The 19,255-nt window shown below is 51.8% G+C and overlaps 1 long non-coding RNA gene across 1 annotated transcript; it reads left to right on the top strand.

Annotated features, from left to right (window-relative positions):
* Positions 5,569-17,437, top strand: LOC102168162. The gene is made up of 5 exons (XR_002337122.1): positions 5,569-5,684; positions 6,536-6,638; positions 7,586-7,708; positions 14,806-14,939; positions 16,831-17,437. It is a non-coding gene; the product is annotated as an uncharacterized LOC102168162 (long non-coding RNA).

Genomic DNA, 19,255 nt, shown 5'->3' with positions numbered 1-19,255 from the left:
TCTGCACGTTGCTAGCCTGACCAAACCCCAGGTTTCCCCATAAATCCTAACACACCAACATTCTCCAGCTCCTGGCAGCTACCTTGAGTCAGCCATGGTGGTGACAGAGCCCCACAGCGACTCTGCCCGAATAAGGCTACAGAGTTGGAGCCTTGGTTATAGTGTGGAGGTGATCAGCTCACCTGAGAGAGGTGCTGGGCATAGCCTTGATTTCAGAAGTAAGGGGGCTAATGGGAGAGGAGAGGCAGAATCGGTGTCTCTCTGTGATTTCCTCTCCTACTTACCTGTCTCCAGGAGACAGGTGGCCCCTCATTATCAGAAAATCTGGAGTTCCCGTCGTGGCGCAGTGGTTAACGAATCCGACTAGGAACCATGAGGTTGCGGGTTCGGTCCCTGCCCTTGCTCAGTGGGTTAACGATCTGGCGTTGCCGTGAGCTGTGGTGTAGGTTGCAGACTCGGCTCGGATCCTGCGTTGCTGTGGCTCTGGCGTAGGCTGGTGGCTGCAGCTCCGATTCAACCCCTAGCCTGGGAACCTCCATATGCCACGGGAGCGGCCCAAGAAATAGCAACAACAACAACCAAAAGACAAAAAAAAAAAAAAAAGAAAGAAAGAAAATCTTTATTGAGGGCCTACCCTCGGGGAGACACTGTGCTTAGTTTAGCATAGTACCTCCTAATTTTCTGGACTGGGTTGATGACAGCCCCAGGATCTGGCTGTGCTGTCCCCGTTGGAGGATCCACAGTAACTCTCATGGTAACCTCAACCACATCCATGTTAAGCTGCCAGGCCAAGGGCTATTCCCTGACCTTCCCCAGGATTCCCCCTCCCTCAAAGAAGGAGCCAGCTCCTCTGTGGGCTGGTGTGGCTGCCAGCCAAGAGGCTTGGGGCAGGCCTGGGGCATGCAGCTGGCACCTGCCCACCTCATCCCCAAGGAGCACCCTCCTCCCCCACTTCATAGCCCCATTCAGATGGCCCCTGGGCTACTGGGAGACAGAACTCATCACTCCCCATTCTCGGAGAAAACCTCAAGCTGGAAAGCCCATCACCACTTTTTCACTGCAACATGCTCCAAGATCCTCCACCCAGACTAAATATACTCAAGACCCACCAGGTAGTTTTTTTAGGCAGGACCAACCCCTTAATACATTAGAGGCTGGGCTGGAGCTGGGTAAGGAGACTTGAGGGCTAAGTCCTGGTCTAGAGTTAAGAGAGAAGTTGCTGAAGTCACGAGATAGTTGAGGAAGAAGAACTCAATGGGCGTGCGATAGGACAGACAGACGAGAAGGAAGGGGCTGAGTTAATCTGCCTCTCTCATCTAATTAGCAACATGCAAATAATATGCAAATAACCCCTCTTTGTTTAGAGACCACGAGGCCTGTGCTTTTTGGAAGTGGGCTATAGAGGGGCCACCAGACAGTGTCTCTGAGACCCTCAGACATGGGACACCCAGGCTCAAGAGGGGCCAAAGTGTGGCCATCTGGTTCTAGCTTATTCCCTGATGAATTCTGAGATGGACCTCAGTTTCCCCATGTGTGAAGGGGCAGGACTGGACTGGATGGTCTCAAAGGCTTTTATCCATGACCAACAGTCTGGCGTTCCTTTATCTAGAGCCCAGTGCCAGCACAGGGTGGAGGAGTTGATTCCATTCAGGGGTGAAAGCTACTTGGCTTTTCTGCCCTGCCTCCCACTCAGCAGTTCTTTCCACCCCCCACACCCCCTTGCACCTGCCATTCCAAATGTGGGCAGTTTCCTGAAGACCATCTCTCTCTCTCTCTTTTTTTTTTTTTTTTTTTTTTTTGTCTTTTTGCCTTTTCTAGGGCCGCTCCCACAGCATGTGGAGGTTCCCAGGCTAGGGTCTAATCCGAGGTAGCTACCAGCCTACACCACAGCCACAGCAATGTGGGATCCGAGCCGCGTCTGCGACCTACACCCAGCTCACGGCAACGTGGGATCCATAACCCACTGAGCAAGCCCAGGGATTAAACCCGCAACTTCATGGTTCCTAACCACTGAGCCACAACGGGAACTCCACATGTATCTCTTACTCTGTGCCTTTACCCTCGTTGTTTCCTGCGTTTGGCATGACCTTCCTGCTTTAGCTCCTCACCTGGCTAACTTCAACTCCAATAGCCTTACCTACCTCTGGGCATCCCTATGCACTGTTTACTTCTCTCATTTCCCACTAGAGGGTGGACTCCTAGAGGACAGGATCTCAAGATGGATTTTGTTCAAGATGAAATCTCCAATGTAAGAGTATTAGTTCCCCCAGGCTGCTGTAACAAATTCCCACAACCTTGATGACGTATAAAAAATTTATTCTCCTTGGAGCTCCTGTCGTGGTGCAGTGGTTAACGAGTCTGACTAGGAACCATGAGGTTGCGGGTTTGGTCCCTGCCCTTGCTCAGTGGGTTAACAATCCGGCGTTGCCATGAGCTGTGGTGTAGGTTGCAGACGCGGCTCGGATCCTGCGTTGCTGTGGCTGTGGCGTAGGCCAGTGGCTACAGCTCCGATTCAACTCCTAGCCTGGGAACCTCCATATGCCGCGGGAGCGGCCCAAGAAATAGCAAAAAAGACAACAACAACAACAAAAATTTATTCTCCACATTTCTGGAGGCCAGTAGTTCAACATCAGCTTCCCTGGGCCAAAATCAAGGTGTTGGCAGAACTGTGCTCTTTCTGGAGGCTCTAAGGGAGAACTGTTCAGTTCTAGTGGCTGCTGGCATTCCCTTGCTCGTGGCTGCATCGCTCCAATTTCTGCCTCTGTCTCCACATCACGTTCTACTCTTCTCTGTGTGTATAATCTCCCCTGCCTCTCCTTACAATGACACTTGTGGCATTTGGAGCCCACCCAGATGATGCAGGATAATGTATCTCAAGATTTTTTTTTTTGGAGGAGTTCCCGTTGTGGCACAGTGGAAACGAATCTGACTAGGAACCATGAGGTTGCAGGTTCAATCCCTGGCCTCCATCAATGGGCTAAGGATCCAGCGTTGCCATGACCTGTGGTGTAGGTTGCAGATGCAGCTCAGATCTGGCGTTGCTGTGGCTGTGCCTGTGGCTGGCAGCTACAGTTCCGATTAGACCCCTAGCCGGGGAACCTCCATATGCCGCATGGGTGTGACCCTTAAATGACAAAAAAAAAAAAAAAGATTTTTTTTTTTTTGCTGCACCCACGGCATGTGGAAGTTCCCGGCACTTCCACATGCAGGATTGAATCTACGCTACAGCAGCAACCCGATCCATTGCAGTGACAATGCTGGATCCTTAGCCTGCTATGCCACAAGGGAACTCCTCAAGATTCTTAAATTAATCATATCTGCAAAAGACCCCTTTCCCAGATAAGGTAACATTCACAGGTTCTACAGATTAGGATGTGGACATATCTTTAGATTACTAAAATAAGCAAAGGCATTTTTTTTTTTTCTGGAAGTTCCCAGGCTAGGGGTCAAATCAGAGCTATAGCTGTTGGCCTACACCACAACTGCAGCAACTCGGGATCTGAGCCAAGTCTGCGACCTACACCACAGCTCACAACAACACTGGATTCTTAACCCACTGAGGTAGGCCAGGGATCGAGCCTACATCTTCATGGATACTGGTTGGATTTGTTTTTGCTACACCACAACGGGAAGTCCCAGAACATCTTTAAATACCATTTGTTAAGCATTTGCCATGTGCCAGACACCATATATACATTTTTCTCACTGCATTTAAGTCTCACAATAACCCTGAAAAGTAGATATCAATGCCTCTAGTCTACAGATGAGGAAACTGAATAAGGCCCAGAAAGACTGAGTCAGCTGCCCAAACTCACATAGCTGATGAGAGACAGAGCAAGATTTCAAATCAGATGTGGCTTAGTGGTAATGAACCAGAGAAGTATCCATAAGGACACAGGTTCGATTCCTGGCCCCGCTCAGTGAGTTAAGGATCTGGCATTGCCATGAGCTGTGGTGTAGGTCGCAGATGCAGCTCAGGTCCCATGTTGCTATGGCTGTGGTGTAGGCTGGCAGCTGCAGCTTCAATTAGACCCCTAGCCTGGGAACCTCCATATGCTAGGGGTGCCGCCCTAAAAAGACAAAACAAAAACAAAATCCAAAACCAGACGAGGGAGTTTCTGTTGTGGCTCAGCGAGTTACAAACCCGACTAGTATCCATGAAGATGGGGGTTTGATTCCTGGCCTCTCCGTGGGTTAAGGATCCAGTGTTTCTGTGAGCTGCAGTGTAGTTCACAGATTTGGCCCAGATCCCATGTTGCTGTGGCTGTGTTGGCCAGATGCTGCAGCTCTGATTCGATCCCTAGCTTGGGAACTTCCATATGCTGTGGGTGTGGCCCTAAAAAAGCAAAAAAACCCCACAAAACTATGATCTTGGCTCCAAAGCCAGCATGATTTTTGCCTCACCAACAGCCTCATAGCCCATCCCAGGCCCTGGCCCAAATTTCTTACCTGAATGGATGTGCAGAAAGGAAAAGGTAGGTGGACAAGACAGGAACATGAGGCCCAGCCTTCCTAATGATGTTGACTCAGGTTTTCTTTTGTCAAAGTCCCCTTACCACCTCTTTAATCCTCCCCCATCACCCCTGACCCCTCGTTTCAGAAGTCTGGAATCTCCCCCAGCTTCAGCCCCATGCCAACTACTGCTGCCCAGAGGGGTGGCACAGTGCCTGGACTTTAGGCAGGAGATATCAAATCACAGAACCAGAGGGACCTGTGGAGGTCACCTCTTAGTTCTCTGCCCATGTATTGGCCTGCGCATGAGGACAGGGCAGACAGGGTCATAGCAGTGGGCAGCAGAAAGGAAAAGTGGCCATCTCATACTTCAGGTATCCTTTCTCTGCACTTCTCACACTATTTGTGTTGGGAAGTCCTCACTCAAGTCTAACCTTCCAGGCATCATGCTGTAATGAAAGTTGGCCATGGAAAGCAGTCCTGTGAATTAGTCCTAGATTGTCCAAAATATAAAATGAGACTTTGGCTAAGTCCCCTCACCTCTATGGGCCTCTAATTCGTCATCTTGAAAATGAGATCGATAAAGATAATCATACCATCTCACAGGGCTGTTGGGGGTGGGGGAATAATATCAGGAAAGAAGCATCTAACCCATAGCCTGGAGCAAGGCAGGTGCTGTGAGAATATTTTGTAACAGTCCCTCAGCCCTCCAGCCGAAGCCCTTCATCCTGGGTAACACAGGGCTTTGCTCACCTCAGCCAGTCTGGTCTGCCTTGCGCGCTAGACTGTGAACTCCTCTTGGCAGGACTTCGTTCAGTTTTTAATCACTGCCCATTCCCCTCCCCAGTGTCTAGCCCGTGCTTGGGCGCGTAGACTCAATCTGCATTTGATAAATAAACGAGTGAGGGTATGAGTCGGATCCCCAAATCCCCAAAAGCACAGAGCGTAATTCCTACAGCCAAGGGCACGACCCTTTCCCCTGGGGTCCAGGAGGCGGCGGCGGCGGCGGCGAGGAAGGAGGCGCTGCAGCTTTAAGATTTCTCTCGGGCGTCCCGGTTGCCAAGGCGCGGTTGCCAGGGGCCTGCGCGGAGCTGCCTTCTGCCTCCGCGCGCCGACTCCGGGCTTCCGTCGCCGCCGTCGCCGCGGCCGCCGCCGCCCGGCCGTGCCGGGCTCGGCTCCTCCGAACCGTCTGGCGGACTTGGCACCGGCCCCGGCTCTTCAGTGCCCCCGCGGTGCGTGGCAGGCTGCGGCTTCATTATCCTGATTGATTCCTCCTGCTCCCCGACACTGTGGGGGCCCCGGCCAAGGAAGGGGGGCAGAGGCGGCATCTGCGGGCCCCTTCCCGGGCCTTTACCCCCAGTGGCTCTTCGGGCCAATGGCCGGCCCCTCCGTACCCAGGCAGGGCGTAGAGGGAGAGCAGGCCAGCCTTTGCCCCCTAGTGGGCGGGGAGGACCCGAAGGAAGAGTGGAGCTTTGACGTAAACCATACTCTGGTCCAAGATGCCCTCCCTGGGCCTCGAACACCGCCGATCTCAGCAAAGGCTTTGCCCCTTCCTCAGGAGGGTACGGATGGTTTGGGGTGGGGAGGGTGCACAGTGATGGGCTGAAAACTTCGGTAGAAGAACAAGCCTTGGCGCAATGGGAAAAGTGACACCTTGGAGGAGCACTGATCACGTGGGCCAAGAAAGGGTGGCACATGTCTTATCACCCGTTTCCCTGGGTGCCTTAAGTACTGTTCTTAGGAGAAGCAGGGACAGCATCTGCCCAAATAACACAAGACACAGCAAGATCTGAGCTCAAGGGAGGGCCAGGGACTTCTGTGGACTAGAGAACCTGTCCCCTGTCCAACAAGGGTTGTCTGGCCCTGAAATCATGGCTCCCAGGAAACCAAGTACTGAAGTAAGGGCTCAGTGGAAAGAGCATCTGAAGGCCTGAGATTAGAGTGTCTTCTTAAATAGGCTCCTTGGTTTGTAACTTGAGCAAGTCACTTTACTTTTCTTAGCCTTGGTTTATTCATCTGTCAGATGGGGTTAAGATTTCTCTGACAGTGTCAATGGCTGAACGGGATAATATGTTGATGGCAGGACCCTACCTAAATTCTCTGGCAAGAAAGAGGAAAGGAGATGAGGGGCTGGCTTTCATCCCCGTTGCTGTATTGGGTGGATCCTGCCTTTCTCCTTGAAGGAGGTAAGTCTCCATATGCTTAAATCCCTTTCCACCTGGAAGACCTGGAGCCTTCTGGCTAGAGCTGCTTCCTTGTCAGGGTAAGTGGGCAGAACATCTCATTGATATGACATGGATTTACTTTTTTTTTTCTTTCATTTATGGCTACACCATGGCAATAGAAGTTCCTAGGCTAGGAATCAAATCTGTATCTCTGCAGTGACCGACACCTCTGCAGTTGGATTCCTAACCCACCTTGCTGCAGTGAGAACGCCATTTTTTTTTTTTTAACATTTACCAGTTTATTATAAAGGACACAAAAGAACAGCAGATGAAGAAGCACACAGGGCAAGGTCCTAAAGGGTCCCGGTGGAACTGGGGTGCACCACCTTCCCAGTACATGGATGCACTCACCAACTCAGAAGCTTATCAAATCTTGGTTCAAGAGTTTTCAGGAATTCCCGTCGTGGCTCAGCAGTTAACAAATCTGACTAGTATCCATGAGGACACAGGTTTGATCCCTGGCCTCACTCAGTGGGTTAAGGATCCGGCATTGCTGTGAGCTCTGCTGTAGGTTGCAGATGCGGCTCAGATCTGGCGTTGCTGTGGCTGTGGCTGTAGGCCAGTGGTTACAGCTCCGATTCAAGCCCAAGCCTGGGAACCTCCATATGCGTGGGTGTGGCCCTAAAAAAAAAAAAAAAAAAAAAAAGAGTTTCAGAGAGCTTAATCTGGCATGGACTTAATTTCTAAACTTATATCAGGCTCTCCACCACTCCTGTGCCTCTCTGGGTGGGGCCTCTCTTCCCACCAGCCCTGACAGTCTCCCTCTAGTGCCTGGGCCCTCTCCTGTCTAAGGGATTGAACCCGAGCCTTAGCAGTGACAAAGCCAGATTATTAACCCTGGGCCACCAGGGAACTCCCGGGAAATTTCTTATATAGGCTTGGCCTTTTGGAGTAACTCCAACCTTTAGCTTTCCTCAGCCCTGGGAAGGAGGAAGCTGGTGAAGAAGTTGAGGCCCATTTCTCCAGACCTGTGGAGGTCACGTTCGTGAACAGGATCAGAGCCACTCTGGCACTCAGTGGCTCATCTCTAGGTGTGTTTCCTCATCAGTGAGTTCATTCATTTGTTCTTCCAATCCATATTTCTTGGGGGACCACACCAGGTGGGAGTGTGGGAAGAACACGGGGTGGGTGGGAAGAACTCCACTTTGAAGCCACTGTTCTTCTGGGGGTCGCATGTCAGCCTCTCCAATGCAAAGCTCTTGGTTCAGGAGGATCTCCCAGGTTATAGAACATTCCACAATGTCATGCTGCTTCTCCCCTCCTTCCTGAATACAGCAGATTCTTGCCCTGGACTCTTCAGCCAGAGGCTAATTACTTTCCTATGGGAAAAAGACAGATCCTAAACTTTGAGCCTAGAGCTTTTGTTCATTCTGTTTTGTTGACATCGTCTGTTTTTATAACAATCAGGCATTACTTGCATATTCAAGGTAAAAACACAATATGAATATTCCCAGCTTGGGAAAAAAGATGTCAGAGAGGATTTCTCCCCCCTCTGGTGCCCAGAAGCAGGTCAGCACAAGAGTATAGGCATACCAGGCTGCCGGGGGGTCCTTGGTCAATCTGGGTCTACCTACTGACCTGGCTGCCCACCTGCCCCTGCCTAGCCTGCTCGATCCTCAGCATTTTTAGGCCTGGGCTCCACTTCCTATTAATACAAACCACGTGGGACCCTCGCTGTGGCGTCTCTAGGCAGAAGAGGGAGCCACAGCCGCCTAGTGGCTGCCAGGGAGGCTGGCAAGAAGGGGCATCTCCACTAGGCGTCTCCTGGGAAACAGCGAGCTCCCCAGAGAAGGGATATTTGGGAATAAAATTCCTGCCTCTGTGTGTTTGTATGTGTGTTGTGGGGTGAGGGAGTTAAGAACCCACCCCCGCCCCCCAGCCCCCTCTGCTCTTGTCTCTTCAGGGAAAGCCTCTCTCAGCCGCTCTCCTCACTCCTTCCCAAAACTCCAGCCTAGTCCCCAGAAACCGTATAGGTTCTGCTGGAACTAGACAAGTGGCCCAGAAAATGTCCCTTCAGACTCCTGACGCGGGTGGAGAAGAGCACTGGACTGACAGCCGGGGGCCCACGTCCTCGGCTGTCCTGCCTCACCCATGGCCCTGATCAGTTATTCCCCCTTGCGGAGTCCTGGCTTCCTCCTCTGTAAAATGAGGGCCCTGCATGAGATGGCCCCATCGTTCCTCATCCCCACACTGGAGCCCCTCCACAGGGCCCAGAATACAGAGAGGGCGTTCGAGGCCATTCTTTCCTCGTTTGGAGCAGATACCTGAGGGTAGCTAAGGAATCCTGGTGTGACCTTGGGGGGCCGCTTAAACCATCCCGGGCCCTGCATCTGAAGGGACAGGAGCCCTTTGGAATCCGCAGGCAGAGGTCAGAGCTGCTGGAGTAGAAGCGAGTGGCTCTCTCCCTGCCGAAGTGCCCCTCCTCCTGGCCTCGCCTCCTTGAGAGGCTCTTACCTTCTGGGCTGGGAGGGTCTGATTGCAGGATGGCCAAGACAGGCCTCCATGCAGGAGACGACGCCCGCACTTTTCAGAGGAGACAGAGGAACTCCAGGAAGGAAGAGGGTTGGGGGCCGTCCAGAGACCCAGGGGTCTAGTATCCATGAGGATTCAGGTTCGATCCCTGGCCTCGCTCAGTGGGTTAAGGATCTGACAGTGCCGTCAGCTGTGACGTAGGCCAGCAGCTGCAGCTCCGATTTGACCCCTAGCCTGGGAACTTCCATGTACCGCAAGTGCAGCCCTTAAAAAAAAAAAAAAAGCCGAAGGAAAAAAAAAAAGAAAAAAAGAAAAAAAAGAAAGAAAAGGGAAGGGGGGAGGTTGATCTGGATTCTCACTGTCACCTTTATCAGGCACCTACTGTGTGCCAGGCGATGGGCTCAGTCCCAATTTATGTGGATCGTCTCGTCCAGTCCCCACCCTGGCCCTGTGCCAGTGTTGTTATCCTGCTCTGACAGAGAAGGAAACTGAGACTCAGGGGCGTTATGTAACTTGCCCAAGGTCACACAGCTCATCAGCAGCAAAGCCAGGATCCTAGCCCAGGTCTGTCAGCCTCCAGTGGGTTCTCCCTGCTGCCAGAAAGTCCTCCTCCTGGAAAAGCAGGTCTGGGGTTGGGGTTTTCAGTCAGAGCTCATCAGGATCCCCAGAGGCAAATCTATTGTCATCTGCCCTCCTCCTCCTCACCCATCTGCCAAGGCAAGTCGCAGGTGAGCCCCCTGCCACGGCCCCTGCCCCAGCCCCAGGTGCTAGCTCAGCTTTGCCTGGCTCCCTGCCTCTCCCTGGTGCCCCCAAGGTGGCTCTGAGGTCACCCCACACCCCCGAGCCTTCCACTCTGCTTTCCCAGGTCTCCGAATGCATAGGAAAAAGCAGGATGAGAGAGGAGGTCACTTGAAGGTTGGAAGCTGGGGCTCTCGTTTTGGGCAAAAGACGGGGGGGCCTGGTTTTCTCCTTTGATTCAAAGGAACCCTTTCCCTAACTCCTACCCCTCACCCCCAGAGACAGCCAGAGCTTTGCTTAGTTAATGAAATACAAAAGAAGGAATCGGGGTGGGGGCGAGTCGAGAGTCCTGGAAAGCGAGGGAGAGAGGAAAAGTTGGGTCTCTTCCAAAGAGTTAATGTTCCACAGTATGATCGATTAGGTGTCAGATGTAATTTCAAACCAATACAAGATGAATGGCATAATTTTCCCTCTCTCATTTTAGACAGAATTAAGAATCCATTAGCTAACACAAATTTTTGGCAAGTTTAATAGGAGCTCAGATCTACATTCGGAGGAAACGCTCCCCAAAGCCTGTTTCAAGCTTTTCCTCTTTAGGCCCCTGGCCTCCAACGTCCTCCTGACCGACCGACAGGCACAAACCCTCCGTTGTCTGTCCCCACATGCAGTCTCCTCTCCCTTCCTCTGGTCCCCCTACGCGCCCCTCCCCAGCCCGGCCCCAGATTAACTGGCCTGACCCCTCTCACAAAGGCTGGCCTGCCCACCATTGTCTTCCGGTGGCAATGGGTGGGGGAGAAGGGGCGGAGGGGCTGGCAGTGGGCCCGGGAATGGGGGGGGGGGGCGGGGGGAGGTTGTTGCATTGGCCCCAGGCTCCAGACAAACCCTAGGGAGAGGGGAAAATGGGGGCCTTGGGGCTTTTTGAGTCTCAGCTACTCCTCAGTTTCCCCCACTAGAAAAGGTTTTGCTTTTATCCTAGACGAAGTGTTCCCCAGTTCGTAAGAGGGACTCACACCTCAATTCTTCCTTGACCTCTCTTAGCTTTGCATACGTTAATCCACACCGTAAACCTCAGAGATGGGAAGAATAGCTATCATCCCATTTCTCAGAGGAGGAAATTGAGGCTGGAATGGGTGGAGGAGGGGTCGGCACTGCTACGAGCTATGGGCCCCCAGGCGTTTTTTTCCTCCTCTGTAAAGTGGAAAGATCTTTAGTACTCAACTCATAGGATTACCCTAAGGGGCAAATGAGAAAACTCTTGGTTAAAGAGAGTCTTCATGACTGTCCATCAGGCAGCGGTGCCAAGGGTCTACCCCCCACCAGCCTCTGATTCAGCTCCAGCCTTTACCCTCTGAGCTCACAGCCTGGTGAGGGACACACACGAGTAGACCAAGCCCTGCCCTGAAAGGCAAGAGAGGCTAGAAGAATAATTATGGCAGCTTAGTCCGTGCCAGGGGTGGGAGCAAATTCTTTACACATGGGGACTCGTTGACTCCTCCCACTCTTTTATCGGATCGATACTATTATCCTTATCCCACTTTCCAGATCAGGAGACTGAGGCACGGACAGGTGAAATAACTTGCCTGCGATCACCAGCTAGGAAGTGGCAAAGCTAGAATTCCAACCCAGGCAGCCTGGTCCTAAAGCGTGTGGCTGTCACCCTGATGCTGAGCAGAGGTCAGAGCTGGGATGGTGGAGGACCTGAATGGGATTGACCCTGCTCAGGGGTCTGGGAAGTCTTCATAGAGGAGAGTAGGCTTACATTAGATCTTAACTGATGAATAGAAGTTTGCCAGGAGGGGAAGTTCCTGTTGTGGCAGAAAGGAACCCTGCTAGTATCTATGAGAATGCAGGTTCGATCCTTGGCCTTGCTCAGTGGGTTAATGATCCCGCATTGCCGTGAGCTGCAGTGTAGGTCACAGAATTTCTGTAGCTGTGGGGCAGGCTGGCTGCTGCAGCTCGATTCGACCCCTAGCATGGGAACTTCCATATGCTGCGGGTGCAGCCCTAAAAAAGAAAAGAGTAAAAAAGATAGAAAAAGAATTCTGGGAGTTCCCGTCGTGGCTCAGCGGAAATGAATCTGATTAGCATCCATGAGGACACAGGTTCAATCCCTGGCCTCTCTCAGCGGGTTAAGGATCCGGCATTGCTGTGAGCTGTGGTGTAGGTGGCAGACGCAGCTCAGATCTGGTGTTGCTGTGGCTGTGGCAGGCCAACTCTGATTTGCCCCTTAGCCTGGGAACCTCCATATGCTGCAGGTGGCTCCCTAAAAAGACAAAAAAAAAAAAAAAAAAAAAAAAAAAGGAAAGAAAGAAAAAGAAGTTCCCAGTGTGGGGCAGTGGAAATGGATCTGACTAGGAACCATGAGGTTGCGGGTTCGATCCCTGGCCTTGCTCAGTGGGCTAAGGATCCAGTGTTACCGTGAGCTGTGGTGTAGGTCGCAGACTTGGCTCAGATTTGGCTGGCGTTGCTGTGGCTGTGGTGTAGGCCGGCGGCTACAGCTCCGATTAGACCCCTAGCCTGAGAACCTCCATATGCCGCAGGAGCGACCCTAAAAAAAGACAAAAAGACAAAAAGACAAGAAAGAAAAAGAATTTCGGCGTGGTTTAGAGGTTGGATTGGAACAAAGCGAGACTAGAGGCAGGGAAGCCAGTAAGGAAACCGTGCCACTGGTCTAGATGGAGAATACTGGTGGCAAAGGCCTTCCCTCATCCATGGGGATGAAAGGGAAAGCCTCCTGGAGCCTAAGCAATAACAATCATAATAATACTACTAAGTGTCTGCTCTGCACCAGGCACTTCCCAATGAGCCATCTCCAGTGCATACAATGCTGAAAGGCAAATGAATCCCAGTAGTCCCATTGTACAGATGAGAAAGCTGAGGCTCAGAGAGGTTGACCACCCTCGCTGGACCACACAGCCATGATCTGGAAGAGCTGGGACTGGCCTGCAGCCCCAGCCTTTCCTCCCATTTCACTGCCAGAAGGTGCCTGGGCCACACATCCGAAGTCAGCTCTTTCCCCTTGACTTGGCACAGTATTCCCTGGGATGCATACGGAGCTGTCCCCCGCTCCCCTCCCCTCCCCCCGCCCCCCTGCCACTTTGGCCCCAGCAAGTGGCCTTGCGCTGAGAGATGGGGGAAAGGGGATAAGGAGGAGTGGAGGGAAAGAGAAGCTGATGAGGGAGGAGCTCTGGGGGGAGGGAGAGCCTGTTCCTGACATGAGCAGGATGAGGATGAGTGCATTTAATTCTCTTCGCCTGTAAGTGGGAAGAGGCTTCGCATGGTCACTCCATTTCCTAACTTTTGGGAAGTCCTTCCTGCTATCTAACTCCCGTCTCTCCAAACGAACTCACAAACAACTGCAGTTGCCGGTATCAAAGAAGAGCGCTCACCACTAGCCGCCCCCCCAGCCCTGAGGACTTGCCTCATCACCTTCCTCAAAGGGTGGGGGTCAGGGGCTGGGAGTGGTCCCTCATGTTGACATGGTCCCTCATGTCACTGCGTACCAGAGATGGGGTGGGGGCGGCCAGGTTCCCGGGGTAACCCACCGAAAGGAGAAAATGACCAGGCCACCTGGCCCAGCCCCTTCCTCCTCAGCAGAGGGGCAGGAGAGAGAGCAGTGTCCGAGGTGGGGGAGGAGAACTAAGAAGGAGGGGGGAGGAAGGAGGGAAACCTGCCCGGGGCCACAGCCTGAAAATCAGACCTAGGGCTTCTGCCTTAAGGGGAGGAGGATCTCTGAGTTTTGGAAAAATTTAGTAAAATTCATGGGCATCATAGCCAAGGGCATATAAAGGAACCCATATTCCTTTTTCCTTTTTTTCTTTTGAGGACCGCACCGGAGGCATATGGAAGTTCCCAGGCTAGGGGTCGAATGGGAGCTGTAGCCGCTGGCCTACACCAGAGCCACAGCAACGCAGGCTCAGAGCCTCATCTTCGACCTACACCACAGCTCACGGCAACACCAGATCCTTAACACACTGAGCAAGGCCAGGGATCGAACCTGCATCCTTATGGATGCTAGTCAGATTCGTTAACCGCTAAGCCACGACGGGAACTCCTGGATGCCACTTTTGAGACCCTTGTTCTCCATACCTTTATTACTGAGTCCATTCATTCATTTATTCATGCAACATTTGTTTACTGAGCACCTACTGTGTACCTGATCCTGTCCTAGGTGTTAGGAGTGCTAGTGCAAATAAAGCCTTCACCCACAGGGAGCTTGTGTATGATGCGGGGTGGCGAAACTAGACAATGAACAGTTCCATTAATTGTGTAACATACACAGTATTTTAGGTGATGATATGTACTAAAGAAAAAATAAAGCGAAGAAGGAAGGGAGGGAGGGGAGGGCAGTTTTGGATGGAGTAACGGGAAAAGCTTCTTAGTGAAGGTGATGTTTTATTTTGGTTGCCTAGGGACTGCCTGGTGGCGGGGGAATGAAGAGTGACTGCTAATGAGCATGAGTTTCTTTGGGGGGTGGTGAAATGTTAAAAATTTACTGTGGTGATGGTCACACAGCTCTATCAGTATACTAAAAATTATTGACTTGTATACCTTAAATAAAGGAATTATCTTTTTTTTTTTTTTCCTTTGAGGGCTATACCTGCAGTATATGGAAGTTCCCAGCCTAGGGAGTCCAATCGGAGCTGCAGCTGCCACCCTATGCCACAGCCACAGCAATGCAGGATCTGAGCCATGTTTGCGACCTACACCACAGCTCACGGCAACGTCAGATCCTTAACCCACTGAGCGAGGCCAGGGTTGGAACCGGCATCTTCATGGATACTTGTTGGATTCTTAACCCGCTGAGCCACAATGGGAATTCCATTCCGGGAATTATATCTTCATAAAGCTGATATTTTTTCTAAAAAGTTACTCTTTGAAACTAACATAATATTGTATGCAACTGTATTTCAATTAGAAATATCAATCAATCAATCACTCTGGCTGCTGTGCCAAAAATAGACTGAAGGAGACCGAGAACAGAGGCTGTGGTCTCGCAGGAGAGAGGAGACGGCGGCTTGGACCCGGGTGGACTCATCCTGCAGTGGAGGGGTGAGATGTGCTCAGGTTCTGGATTGATTGTGAAGGCAAAACAGACAGCTTTGCTTTTGAATCAGGTGCAGGACGTAAACGAGCCTTGTCAGGGATGACTCCAGAGTTTGGGGCTTAGGAAACCAGAACAGTTGAGGAACCTAGAGTCCTAGAAAGGGAGAGGGGCCTGATGGCACCAGTCACCAAGGGCAGAACCAGAACACTGAAAGGAGGCTTTCAGTTTTTTTTGTTTGGTTGGTTGGTTGGTTCTGCTTTTTAGGGCTGTCTGTACGGCTTATAGACGTTCCCAGGCTAGGGGTCGAGTCAGAGCTGCAGCTGCCAGCCTACACCACAGCCACAGCAACTCAGGATCCAAGCCAAGTCTGCGAGCTACACCGCAGCTCACGGCAACACCAGATCCTTAACCCACTGAGCGAGGCCAGGGATCATCAAACCCGCATCCTCGTAGATACCAGAGAAGTTTTGTACCAGGAGGCAGTTTTATGAGTTAGATTCGTAGCCTGGCTTTTTCATTAGGGTGGTGACCCCACCATATTGCAGAGCGTCTTACAGCATCAGTTTCCTCAGCCTGCCTTCAGGGAGTGGCGAAGACGGATTGGGGCAGATCTGATTCATTTAAGGTGCTGGGAAAGTATTTGTTCCTTCTCTCTCCCCTTTCTTCCTGACCTTCCCCTTGAAAGAGCTCTGAGCCAGGAGTCCAGGAGAGAATGAGGAGCGGGAATATTACAGACCTCAGGCCCCAGAGGGAGTGCTGGGCTGGGGTCTGAGCATCGCTCCCAGCTGTCTGAGTCCTGCAGTGGAGAGAAGGGAGGCGAGACCTACGCAACCCCTGAACCTGAACTGTGGGCGGTGCGTGTCCTGTGTCCCCACCTTGTCTGGGGGCAGGAGGGCATCCTGCAGCATCAGTTTCCTCAACAGATGCCAACACATCCGTGACCGGCAGAGGATGATCACTGAGCCAGTTCTCCCCCAGCCAGTGGGAGATTCTGGGAAGCCTTTAATTACCGCCTCAGAGTGGATGCTAGGTTAATGCGATGATTCGAAAGGTGTATTTTTCAATTACATTTAACGAAAAGATTTATAGTCAAGTAAAATATAATTAGGAGGCTGCCAGCAGACAGGCCCCCTGAGAGGAAGAAAGAGAGATGAGACGGACCCCTAATGGGGCAGGTTGGAGCCCAAGCTCCAGGACCTGCTTACCCTTCCCTCTTTCTTCTAAGATGTCAAAGCACTCATCGACTCAGCCGTTCACACACATTGGCCAAGTACCTAATCCATGCTGGGCCCAGAGTTTACCGTGGGGACAGTACGATACTACAGTCCCTGCCCTCAGAGAGCTTACAGATGAGCAGGAAAGGCAGACAAAATCCAAGTCAACGGTTAAGTGCTGCCGAGCAAATAACAGGGCACTGAGTTAGAGAATAATCAGGGGATTGCTTTGGATAAAGGCATCAGAAAATGTTTCTCCTAAGAGTGGGGGGGACAAACTGAGCTTTGAAGGGTAAAAAGGAGCCAGCTATCAAAAGAGTGAGAGGAAGGGAAAGAGATTGTTTGGGTTAAGAAAGCAGCCCAGGAATTCCCATCGTGGCTCAGTGGTTAATGAATCCGACTAGGAACCATGAGGTTGAGGGGTTTGATTCCTGGCCTTTCTCAGTGGGTTAAGGATCCGGTGTTGCCGTGAGCTGTGGTGTAGGTCGCAGACATGCCTTGGATCTGGCGTTGCTGTGGCTCTGGCATAGGCCGGCAGCTACAGCTCTGATTCAACCCCTAGCCTGGGAACCTCCATATGCCACAGGAGCAGCCCAAGAAATGGCAAAAGGACAAAAAAGAAAAGGAAAAAGAAAGCAGCCCAATCCCTAGGGTGGAAAGGTGATCTTTCCTGTGTTTGCAGAGTGGAAAAGAGCCAGTGAGGGTGGAGCATGGAGGGAGCATCAGAAGATGACACTGGAGAGGAAGCAGGGACCAGACCCACCTGGTCAGGAGTTTGGATTTTATTCTATGTGCTAAGAAAGCCTCTGTGAGTTTTAAGACAAGAGGAGAACGTCTCTGGAATTCCTGCTGTGGCACAACAGGATCGGCAGCATCTCTCCAGGGCCAGGACACAGGTTCGATCCCTGACCTGGAACAGTGGGTTAAGGGATCTGGTGTTACCAACGGGGTAGGTCACAACAACGGCTTGGATATGATCTGGGAACTCCTTATGCCCTGGGGTGGCTGAAAATGAAAAGAAGAGAGGAGGAGGAGCAGGGAAAGGCCCAGCTTCTATTTTTAAAAGATGACCCTAGCTGCTGTGGGAGAATGGATTGCAGGGGGGCAAGGTGGGAGGCTAGAGCAGAGACTCAGAGGAGAGCTGATATGACCCGGCTTAGGGGGCAAGCATTGAGGAAGGAGAGAAGAGTCTGGACTTGGGGTACATCAGTAGTTCTTGGTGAGAGTCTATATGGAGAGTGAGAAATAGGGAGAACTTGGAGTTCCCACTGTGGCGCAGTGGAAATGAATCCACCTAGTACCCATGAGGTGGCGGGTTCAATCCCTGGCCTCGCTCAGTGGGTTAAGGATCCAGCATTGCCATGAGCTGTGGTGTAGGTCACACACATGGCTTGGATCCTGCGTTGCTGTGGCTGTGGTGTAGGCTGACCACTGCAGCTCTGATTCAACCCCTAGCCTGGGAACCTCCATATGCGGCGGTGCAGCCCTACAAAGAAAAAAAAAAAGAAGTAGGGCCAACCTGAGGATGACTCCCAGTTTTCTGGCTTCAGCAACTAACCTGGTGCTGCCATTTATTGATGGGGAAGCCAAGACAAGAAACAAGAGGGAAGACATGTGGACAAAGAGGTCGCACGCGGAAGAGAGACCCTCTAGAGGATTTTGAAATTCTCTGAAGGACAGAGATCTGGATGCCCCACCACGAGAGAGGTCCCTCTCACCACCCCTCTCTGTTGCTTCCTAGCTTGCCTGTCCGCTTTTGTCACATCTAACCTCCATCTTGCTGCGCTTGGGAGTGCATGCCTCTTGAGTTTGGAGAGAGAATATGATAGTTCTCAACACCCTTTAACTGCCTAAATTCCTGAAATTCTACCACCAAATTTATACTCTATTTGAAAAAAAAAATTTAAACTCTATTTGAATGCATTGAGCACCCACTGTGGGTCAGTGGCTGTGCTGGAAGCTTTAACTACCTGATTTCATCCAATCTGGCTCACCATTCTTTTCACAGTTTTACTATAATAAAGCTAACAGTGACCACTTAATGACACCTCTCTGAAGCTAAGCCCTTTACATGAATTGTCATATTTGTTTATTCATTTAAGCCATACCCGTGGCTTATGGAAGTTCCCCAGCCAGGGATTGAACCCACAACACAGCAATAACCAGATCCATAGCAGTGACCAGAGCCATAGCAGTGACAATGCCAGTTCCTTAACCCGAGGAGCCACCAGGGAACTCTGAATGGCCATATTTAAATCCCACTGAGAAATAACCTGCCCAGGATCACACAACCAGTTAGTATTGAAGTTGGGATGAGAAATCTAAGACTGTCTCCAGTACCCCAGACTCTGTGAAGGGGATGAGGGCTTCCTGGGGGTGGAGGTGGGGGGGGAGAACTGCATGAGTGATGGAAGGGAGGAGCCATTTGGATGCCTCCCCCGCCACTGCCCAGATGAAGCTCAGAAACAGCTTCTCCTCCCAGGCTTATCTGGGTGCAGAGGGCAGGCCCCCCTGATGACAACCCCAGGGTCTGCACGGTGCGAAGGAAATGAGCCCATTTGTTAGGGAGGGAAGAGTTGACCCGACCCTTAAAGTGGTTGCCTGGTATCACTGGAGGGAGGCGCCCACCCACATGATGAGGGAGTCCTGTTCTGTGACACAAAAGGGGTGGTTCTTGCCTCCCCCACCCCCTGAGACTGCCTCAGGTGTGTGTGTGTGTGTGTGAGTGTGCCTTTGTGCCTGGTACACGAAGGCCCAGGTGATTTGCACACATGCACAAGCCAGAATAGGCCTAACTCCCACGCATTTCCCTCAGGATATGTGTGTGTGAGGTGGTTATCTGGTGGTCGGAGCCCCTCGCAAAGGCACATAACATGTACATTTCTTCATGCCTGCGCCTGTGAGTGGAGTTCGTGCAGGATAGAGAGGGCCTGGCCCCAGACTTGAGTTCTGCGCTCATTTCCCCACCTCTTCTTGCCTGGCTTCAGCTCCCTGCATCGCCCCCCCCACTTCCCCCCATGCTGGGCAGAATGCCCTCAGCCTGTGCCGGCTGGCACACATGCCACATGGTGCCTGGCGCACGTCTGGGCAAGGATGACGCCCCCAGG

Source organism: Sus scrofa, chromosome 12, assembly GCF_000003025.6.
Source record: "Sus scrofa isolate TJ Tabasco breed Duroc chromosome 12, Sscrofa11.1, whole genome shotgun sequence".
NCBI classification, from domain to species: Eukaryota; Metazoa; Chordata; class Mammalia; order Artiodactyla; family Suidae; genus Sus; species Sus scrofa.
The sequence above is the reverse complement of the archived record's forward strand: the minus strand, read 5'-3'. Positions and strand labels throughout refer to the sequence as shown.